Source organism: Thunnus albacares, chromosome 17 (genome assembly GCF_914725855.1).
Source record: "Thunnus albacares chromosome 17, fThuAlb1.1, whole genome shotgun sequence".
Lineage (NCBI taxonomy): Eukaryota > Metazoa > Chordata > Actinopteri > Scombriformes > Scombridae > Thunnus > Thunnus albacares.
In genome coordinates, this window is record NC_058122.1 from 3200435 (window position 1) to 3202294 (window position 1860).

Consider the following 1860-nt stretch of genomic DNA (forward strand, 5'->3'; position numbering starts at 1 on the left):
AAAAACAGGATTTTTAAGCCTCTTTCCACTTTTATTCGAATACAAATACAAATACAAATAATTTTGCTGCCTCAACAAATACAGATACAAATACAAATACTGGGCTTTCTGCACATCCCTAATGGAGAGGATAGATGATTACAACATTCAGTGTACATATGGGCCGATGAAATGTAAAGTTAGACTCTTTGGCTGCATTGGACTGTAAAAGCTATAATTCACTGTCAGTGGATGTGTCTCACAGTGTGATCTAGGAACATCTTTTTTTGGATTAAAGATTTCACCAAGTTGCTCTCACAATTGTCAACTTTCCTCTGGGACAGTTATGTATATGGTAAGGCCCCTCAGCTGCTGACATTGTTTCTTGTTAATCTCATGTCAGTTCCACCCAGATTCTCTTCCTTCTCTTGATCAAATCTCAACTCTACCATATCCTCAGACAAAAATGTCAATATTGGACGATTCTGCAACACTTTCAACACATTTAATGCCAACATTTAAAAACTTTACAATGTTTGTGCATGGCTACTACAGTATGGTGCAGGTAACATTAGAGAAATATTGTGTTATAGCAAATAAATCAACACTTGGGTAAAGTTGGGAAAAAAGTAGTTGCAGTAAAGGAAAAGGCAAATGTCAATCACAGGTCATGCACACTTAGATGTAAATCGCAGACAGCTGAATCACAGGCACAGGCACATCCTGCAGATACTGGGTTGCAAATTTGTATCTTCTGACTGCAGAAACTAATAAAGATGGAAAGATGGTGATGTGTAGCAAAGTAAAACTCCAGGCTTTAGGAACCTGTGTGTGATGTCAGGCACTGAGGCCATCTTTTTTCAGTCTTAACTGGATCTAGATACAATCTTGGTTTGAACAGAGCCAAGCAGAGAGAAAGTGAGAGAGTTGAAATGATCAGCTCGCTCCCTGCGGGCAATAAACGGCTGGAGCTGACACATATTCTTTATCATATATTCGCCTGCTCTTTCTTCCTGTTTTCATTTTGTTCCGAGCTGCACTCATTTAGCTTTCCCCTGAAATTCTCTTTCCTGTAATCCACTGTCCTTTCTTTCTTCCTTTCTTTCTTTCTCTCTTTCTGTCTTTCTTTCTTTCTTTCTTTCTCTGTCACACACACATCCTCTGTTTCTTCCATCTGTGCAGCAGGCAGCAGATTAAAAGGAAGTGGAACCCATTAAACACACATCACCTTCACACTGCTGTCTGTGTGTGTGTGTCGTCATGTTCATACATACTGTATGGTTTATAGCACGTACACATCCACATGCTGCAGAGGGATGATGGCGTAGCAATCGGAGGCTGGTTCATCGGGAGGTCAGACACACATACACACACACACACACATACACACACACACTTAGCGGCTGCAGAGAGAGATGGATGGCAGTCTGAGGCTCCCTGCTGCTTTGCTAGGGAAATATATGGAGCTGAGGTAGCCATAGTAACACACACACATACACGCATACAGAAATACACATTAATGTATACACACATGCACACAAATGTTGCTTTTCATAACAAGTCTAATGATTCATTTAAAACGGTTTAAGACTGTGTATAAACACACACACACACATTCTCACACGTGATTTTCGTGAGCTTTTTTAACACTTTCATATTGTTAATATTTATGAATATAAAATCACATACAGCATCGATGCGTCTGCACTTATACCTCTGATATCATCATTTAAAATAATATTACAGTTGACATCCTTCCTGTTTCTGTTTGACGTGAAGCTGTAATATTTTCTGGTTAGTGTTGTACAGCTCAAACATCATGTTACTGTAATGTGCTCTTTGGAATTATAACAGCTTTGGAGCTCTAGTAATGCAGTCACA